The sequence below is a fragment of the Montipora foliosa genome, chromosome 2 (genome assembly GCF_036669935.1).
Source record: "Montipora foliosa isolate CH-2021 chromosome 2, ASM3666993v2, whole genome shotgun sequence".
Taxonomy (NCBI): Eukaryota; Metazoa; Cnidaria; class Anthozoa; order Scleractinia; family Acroporidae; genus Montipora; species Montipora foliosa.
The window spans coordinates 20789599-20797098 of record NC_090870.1 but is presented as its reverse complement, the minus strand read 5'-3'; the positions used below and the strand labels follow the sequence as shown (position 1 = coordinate 20797098).

The following is a 7500-nucleotide window of genomic DNA, read 5'->3' as shown; positions in this document are numbered from 1 at the left end:
TAATAAAATAAATAATGAAGTCGAGAGAAAATCTTAAAGTTTGTAAGCCATAAACCTTCCTTTTTCGTACAAATTGCTATCTGAACTGTAGCCTACGTGTAGTTGTACCCTCCTGGAACGTCTACGAAAAGCTGACACAAACGTGTTCCGTGACGTCACGCCTTTTGCAAGAAAATGTATAATGTTTTCTCATTGGTCACCTACCTTAGTCAATTCTTTGCAGAACACATTGCTGAAAATAGATTGTATCGTTGACTCCGCTTTTTCGGAGGTGATGACAACAGTGAGGAAGGAAACGGTGCAAAAGGAACGTGAATAGTTTGCTTATCTTGAGTCGGAGATGGGCTGTAACTAGCTAGCCTGGGGCGCTTCAGTGTGAAAATCCAAACTTTTCCTTCGACTGGAAAACAATCTGAGGTTTTTCAAAACTTGCTGCGTGGCAGCTTCTCATTGATTTTTTCTAATTGTTCAAGCTTATGCTGCCAATTCTGCTGTTTCTGAAGGACAGCATTAACTGTATCGTTCTTAATCGATTATTATTTGTCTCCATAAATGAGATTAAGGTCTAGTTAACTCCAACTTGGATAAACTTTCATTGCTTACAGAAAGGATTTACTACAAGACACCACTGGGTAAATATCACTCTGTCATTTACATGTATCTAATTTCACTAAATCCGTATCAAGAATTAATCTGTAACTATTTTCAAATTTCGAATAATATTCCATTAGATGAATAACCCAGTTTGAAAGCAATGGCAAGTGAGTGAATCCGTAAGCAATACAATAACACAGCCTGCAAATTTTTGTACTTCAAGACTGTGTTCACATCAAAGATTTTCTTCTTGCTTTGGACTAAATATCACTCATAATCCTTTTCAATCTCTCAAAAACACAGTATACACTTAAAAAGGGGCATTGACTTGAAAGAACAGAAATATGTCATACAATCGAAATTCAATGAAGTATACCAAATACACCTAATTACGAAAATTCCAATTATTTCCAGAAATTGCATAAACTACCGTGCCGTCACGGAACATGATTTGGGTCAGGTTTTGTAGACGTTACGGCTACACGTAGGCAATCTGAACTGGTAACTCTTAGTTATGGTCAAATCTCTGCGTCATGCTTGCGTACAAGTAAAACTGAACATTAACTGGTTATGAAATACCAAGAAATCCATGCCCTATTCTTTAGGAACAGTGTTACAGTCAATTAAGAATTCAGCAGTTCGTAATATCACGACGAAGCATTGCTGCGTGGTTGACGGTTCGTTATTGCAACATGTATTACGTTGTCTTGGATAGAACTGAATTGCACTGGTTGCTATATAAAAAGATAGTTACGGGATTCGATCATTTCCTCAGAGAGGTTTCAAGATGATACCGACAAGTCGAAGACGTTTGGGGACCTTGACCTCATCACAGACTGAAACAAACATTTAGCACTGGAAATCTGACAATGTAGCTTTCAAAGAAGAACCCTGGAAGCAAGGGATTCTAAAATTTATTTTTTTCGGATACAAAGAATTTAGACAGATTTGACTGTAAAGGTTATTTGCTGTGACTTAAAGTTACTATTTTATAAAATGGAGGTTTCCTTTAAAGGTAGTGGTTGCGAGAATGTGAGGGTAATTTATATCCAAGGTGAAAGTCAGTTGTGAGCACAGATACAATAGAGCTAAAGACCTATGTGGACGGCTGCTACATCACTATTCTCCAAAAATCTGCTTTTCTGGAAACAGCACACCTTTATGTATGAGATCTTTGTTGTGACTTGACGGGTAAAACATACAGAACTCTGATATTACTCTAGAGATGATAAGATTATTTTTATCATAAATAATTATATTTTAAACTGAGTTCTTAAAGAGGCTAGGTCACGCTGTTTTAGGTAATTTTGTTTAAAATTGTTAGTTATGAGCTCTAAACGTCAAATTGGCAGAGCGAGAGTCTTTCATTTGCAAAATCACGGCCACATAACAATATGAAAATGATTTTCCAGCTGTTTAATTTTAAATGACATTTTGATATAAACTGATATAAATTTGAAAAAAGGTGGGCCGACGTTTTTCAAATTTACCCAAATGCAATCCCCTTCAATCCTCCCCAGTTTTGTCTATTCTTGTCCCTTCTTAGCTTTCCTGTGTTTTGTTTGAGTTCTTCTATAATTTTGAGCCGTTATTTTGTTATTTCAGTTAATTCTATGACCATTTAATCAATACTGAAATTGGCTAAAATTGCGTGACCTAGCCCCTTTAAACCACTTATACTAGGACTTCATAATTCCAACATACAAACCACTTTTGCAAAATCAACCTGCCATTGTCCTAAACGACGAGAGAAACCATTTGTGGACTAAGTGCGATTTCACTGCAGTTAGCGAAAGAGAAGGTAAGGAGGATTCAGAAGTGACTTCCCATACAGGGCCAATAATATTTGGCGAGGAGGAGGGAAAACTAAATTATATGAGGAAAAGACCATGTTTAAAGGCTAGAAAAACCAAGGAGGAATTAAAATGAGAATGGTGTAGGGATGTCTTCCCAAGGGTTAACGAAAATAAAGCATGGCTGTGGATGAGGATTAGCAATCTAAATCCGGAAACAGTAACTGACCTGTCCCACCAAGGCTCAAGCTCTGAGAATCAGTTACCTTAAACATGGATTGACCAATAAACAAATGACGACAAGAGTAAAATGAAAGGTGAAATCTAGCATTTGAGAAGTGATAGGCGATGGCTCACGACTAATGCAAGGAAAGACAAGACAATGGCTTTTTCCACGCAAACCGTTTGTAGGACTGTGGCCGCGAATGTAGAGGAATTCATTGTTGTGAAATTCACATAGATGTGAAGCTAGAATTGAAACCTGTCGGAATCTTTGAAATTTTCTCTGCATTCCTGTTTAAATATCTCAAGGAAAATGCAGTGTAAGCAGACAAGACTGAATTTTTCAAGCTCGCCATTTTCATTTGTTGTCTGCTCCCAAGCACGTGGCTTTACTTCACGATCGTCATCTAAAGCCAGAAATGTGATTGTTGCTGGTTTATTATTTTTTTTACGTTTTTTTACCCTGTTAGGACAGTGGCGTCTCCCAGATTTTATACTAATCATTTCTAATGGATAAAAGATACTTAGCAATGTAACCATGGTTGTTTGAAGACAAGTTAAAAGGGAAAACAACTCACTTCCGGTTATCGTCCGGTCCGTTTCTCAAAATGCGCTTGCTTAAGCTCCATAATTGTCGATAAGTCGCACAAGACACTCAAAAATCAGCTGCCTTTATGTATATTTTTCAATCAGCTGGATATGATGTTGCTGGATGAATTTTTTTCCGGGTGAGAATTACCCGCATGCGACTAATCCGCATAAATTAAGGTTGGTTCTGAATTCTACTCAGTTCGCGTTCACTGAGAAAAAATAAAATAAGCATGAATCAAGTTTGATGTGCCCTTAAGTCCCACAGAGGCAGATTCTCTAGGGCAATTTGATGGGGAACTTGTTTTGTTTTGACCTCTTCTGTATCAATTCCGTCTTAACAAAGCCAAAAGAAAGGAAAAATAAATACAAGTATGCCACGGCGAATTACGTGACGAAAGCGTGACCGACTTGTTTTCAGCACAATGGTTGTTATGCAAATTTGTCTTTTCCTGGTGATGTGCATTCTCTTTGAAAAATAATGATATCAATCAGGAATGAAACAAGCAAATTTCAAAGCGCCCTTATTAAATCTTTGCATTTATGTGCTTTTCACATTTTGAAAGATTCGCTCTCGTCGCTTTTGATCTCGCAGGTGACATTCTACGATGTAGTTCCCTTGATAAGTGTTTCTGAAAGGAGTTATAAATGCAGAAGCTTTTGTTTGTTATTTATTATTAGTATTGTTATGATACCACGGGTTTTCTGTTGCCGATGAATATATCACACGACATTTGCTTACACATATAAACACTGTCACCTTCCCGGCATCATATGCAATTGGCTACACGGTCGATCTAAAACATTCAAATGTTCATTCTTTAGACGTGGTTTGTTATGCTTGTGAGCCTGCTTGTTGGTAGTTAATGGCGTGATTGAAGGTTTTTTTTTCCTGAAAGTGCAGAAATTAGTTACTACTTAGAGACATTCACGTTCACCGGTCTTTCTTTTAAGCGAGTGTGTTAAATACGGCCTGCGATAAATTGGGATGACCAAACATCGAGTTCTGATCTCATGCCCATCGAATGTTTCCCAAGAGGAAACATACCATTATATCCCTTCCTTTTGAAAGTGATTTATGTTTTGGAAAACATAATCCGTAATCACCTCAGACAAGCAACACCTACTACTCTTGCGGTTGAACCCGCTAACTTCTTGCGCTTTTTGCGTCTTGCGGTTAAGCTCGTAACTTCAAGCTTTCTATCTTCTTGCGCTTTGAATGTTCTTGCGGATAAACCGCAATTTAACTTCTTTTGACCGCTTGCGTGTTCTTGCGGCGTAAGAACTTCTTGCGCCACTTCTTGCACGTGCATTATTTTTGGGCTGTACTGTAGCAGACGTTCCTTTGTTGCTATCTTGTTCGAAGTATATGCACAACACCTCTGTGGTTTTCCGTTGGAGAAAAAGCAACAGTCAGTGAATAGCAAGTGACCTTGCATGTCCCATGCCGGGTTATCACATTGGCGGCAAGGAGACGATGACACGCGGCAAGAAGCAAAAACTACGAAGAAGATAAAAGAGAATCAATAGCGGATAGGAAAAGCTAGCCTTCGAGAAGATTTAAGCTAGAGAAGAAGCGAGAAAGATAGTGAACAATCATCGCAATTCCAAACAGCATACAGTACATTGCGCCATCGACCTCGTTCTAAGAGAAAGTTATGTCAACCCAAGGAACGTCCACCACAAGTGGCCCAGCAGAAATTCGAGTCTCTACCGTGGGCAAAACACTTCGTATTAACACATTCAAGATTCCAGATACTCCCTTAGAAGTTGATGATTTCGAAGAAGAAACAATATGTTTTAAAATCAAAGATGTTAAAGATAAAACGAGCGCTCTCAAGATTTACGGCGGTCAAGAAATCAAGAAACTCGCTCGGAATTTAGCCTGAACTTAGGAACATCAATCAGCCAGTGAGAGACGTGAAAAAAGACTGCAAGATATGCAAAGTGAACCATCGAGGAAAGAGAACCCAAAAAAACGGTAGAGCTGGAACTCCACAAAGGTACCGAAGTCTACCCAGCAAGAAAGTACCATCGCCAAGCACCCATAAACAAGAATGGAAAAAGAAAGGAAAGAGCGCCGAGAACGGCTGTAGTTTATTGGGGGAAAACAGGAATTCACCACCCTGGACGCAACGGCCTAGCCTGTGGACAACAATGCCTAAAGTGTGCGAAGTATGTTGCAGATCAGGATCAGGCATAAAGCAAGAGAAAACAAAGAAATCACACCAACTCAAGAAAAAATCAAAACCGGATATCAATACAAGCTGTGAATCAGACAGCGAATACCTCCAGAAATCATCAAAGCGCATCCATCACCAAGTGAGGAAGCTAAGGGCAGATAAATCTGAAGACACTATTCTCATCAGCATAGGAGACATTGATGCACATGTGGTATCTGATAGCGGAGCAAGGCCTTCAGCCACAGAGAACCAAGCAAAGACACATTGAAGACCCTCCAATCTGACCTGATAATTAACGGTGAATTCGGAACAAGAATCGAGGAACGAGAAGCAAATTCTCAAAGTGTCTGAAGGAAGAATGGACTCGACCTTAAAGTCAAGGCAGTGAAACCACCGGACATCATTGGAGCATTATTTGATTAATATAGGGACACATTTCATTATATAGGATGCTTCCGAGACAGAAGCACAGGCCATGAGATAGAAGTTAAGCTAGAAATGGAAAACACGGAAACAGTACCTGTAGCCCAGAAACCACGCCTAGTCCCATACCACCTACAGAGACCCCTGAAAGAATGGCTGGAGCAAGGAGTGAAGGAGAACATCTTTGAGAAGGTCCTAGATGAAGAACCCATGACGTGATGCTCACCCCTGGTTGTACAACCCAAACCCAAATATGTGGAGATGAAGAATGAAAAATTAGAGGCCCAAATGAAGCCATGAAACGAAGAGTACAGTCACAGAGAGCTGAAGATTTTATCCTTCGCCTACATGACTGCAAGATCTTCACGAAGCTGGGCGTTAGACAACGTTACCACCATCCGACACTAAACCCTACCATGAGACAAGTAGCAACCTTCAGTATGCTCTGGGGAAAACTACAGACCCAAGAGATTGACATTTGGAGCTAAATCTTCACAAGATGTATTAATTTTGATGAAGCGATGTTCAGAATCTTCGGAAGCATACCACACTGCCTGATCCAAAGAGAAGGGATAATATACTTCTCGGAGGGGGAGATGAAGCACAGCACAAAGACTTGTTGAGAACCGTCCTCCAGCGAGCAAGAAATAGTGAAGTGACTTTTAGATAGAGAGAGTTCTTTGGACATGTCTTCACCAAAGAGAGATTGAAACCGTTACCAGATAAAGTGAGGGCAATCAAGGAATGCAGACAACCAGAGAACAAAGAAGCCGCTCAGTGCTTTATTGGAATGGCAGAATACCTGGACAACTATATCAGCAACTACAGCCATAGCAGCACCACTTTACCAGCTTACCCAGAAGGAAACGAAATTCAAATGGAGCAAAGAAGAGGGGAAGGCATTCAGAAAGATATAAGACATCATCTCAGACGATAAGACAGTGGCATTTTTCGACCCGTTCAGACCTACTATATCCTGCGCACAGATGCAAGCTTCAACCAAGGTCTATCAGCAGCCCTGCTCCAAAAAACATGCAAAGGTATTCAACCGGTACACTTCATCAACCGTACAATGACAGAAACTGAAAAGGGGTAAAGTCAGACTAAAAAGTATGCGCTAGACATCAAGTGGGCAAAAGAGCAACTGAGGGTCTATCTGTAAGGAGCACCAAGATTCCGCATTGTCACGGCACACAAGCCACTGTTACCCTTGTTCAATGAAGCGAAGGCCAAGATGCCACTCAGAATTGAGTAATGGGTTGTGAAGATGCAAGACGTTGATTATAAGCTGATTTATGAACCGAGAAAAGATGAAGCAGATCCTTTAGGCTAACTCTCCAGACATCCGCTACCTGAAACAGGAGACGACAGCACTGAGAAGATTGTCAAATGGACCGTCAATTTAGAGCATGCTGTGGTGATCACAGAAATTAGAAAAGAAACCCTGAAAGAGGAAAAGGTGCAGAGACTAGCAAAGAAAACTGCAAGGGAGATTGGGAGAACCGTGACAAAGACCTGGAACCCTACATTCAAGTGAGAAACGAATTATCCGTAGCAGAGGAGTAATTTTTAGAAGACAATGCATAGTACTTCCAGCAGTTCTGCAAAAGAAAGTTGTCACGCTTGGACCCAACCTTGGACACTTAAGCAAAACAAAGACTAAGCAACTCTTGAGAGAAAAATACTGGTTCCCTGTG

The 7500-nt window shown here is 40.1% G+C and overlaps 1 protein-coding gene across 4 annotated transcripts in view; it reads left to right on the top strand.

Annotated features, from left to right (window-relative positions):
- LOC137992645 (transient receptor potential cation channel subfamily M member-like 2) overlaps window positions 1-7500 on the top strand; it is a 170796-nt gene that overhangs the window by 56657 nt on the left and 106639 nt on the right. The gene's annotated exons all lie outside the window — the stretch shown is intronic.